Raw genomic sequence first — 1,136 nt, forward strand, 5'->3', positions numbered from 1 at the left:
ATATATATATATATATATATATATATATATATATAGTAATATATTGTAAGTGTCTTTGTTTGTGTTGCTGTTGTTATTATTTACTGCTTTTACTTTTACTGCTATTATTGTTAGTGCTGTTATTAATATAAAAAATAAATATTTTTTATTATAAATATAAAAAAAAAGAAATTGTATTTATAATATAAATATAAATAAAAATAAAAATAAAAATAATTTTTGTTTTTTTCTTTATTATTAATATCTTTATTAACAATATAAAAATAATATTATTATTTATATTAATATTAATTTTATTAGTATTTGTGTTTATACTATAAACATTAATTTATATATTATTAATATAAATATAAATATAAATATATACTCATATACATATTATTCATATTAAAACTTATATTCACAGCAATATATATATTTACAGTAATATTTATATTAATATTTATATTTATATTTATATTTATTATAATATTTATATTATTAATATTAGTAGTAATAAAAGTTTTATTGTTATTTATATTAATAGCGACAGAAATGGATGTGCAGCAGCAGCAGCAGCAGCAGCAGCAGCAGCAGCAGCAGCAGCCTAGGGGCAGTAAAATAGAGAAAAACGGCTTATAATACCTCAAAATAACGCAAATTTTCCATTAAAAACGTTTATTTTGTATTTTAATTTATATTTTTGCGTTTAAAACAATTAAAATGGGTTTCTTTAACCGACGATCAGCTCCAATAACACAGGGTGGTAGAGGAGAGGCCCCCCACCTGTTGCTGCTGGGGTGTACATACACCCCATCTCTTACTCGATCAAATTAACTTTATTTATTGCATTAAATTCCTTTATTTTTATTTCTTTTTATCCCAATCTTCTCCTTCTTCGCCTCCTTCTCTCTCTCTCTGCTGCGGCTGGCTCTGGGGGGCCCCCCTCAGTCGGCCCCCCTACAAACCCGCGGTACCTGGGGGCCCCCCTTTTCCCTCTTTTCATCCTTTTCATCTCCTTTTGTTGTTTTTTATAATTTAAAATCTTAAAATTTCTTAAATTTGCTCAACGCTGACCCCTGGGGCCCCCCCGCTACCGCCAGACATAAAGGGGGGCCCGGGGGCCCCCATACAACACCAGGGGCCCCCCAGCAGCA

The sequence above is a fragment of the Eimeria mitis genome, genomic scaffold (genome assembly GCF_000499745.2).
Source record: "Eimeria mitis Houghton genomic scaffold, Emh_scaff431, whole genome shotgun sequence".
Classification (NCBI taxonomy): Eukaryota; Apicomplexa; class Conoidasida; order Eucoccidiorida; family Eimeriidae; genus Eimeria; species Eimeria mitis.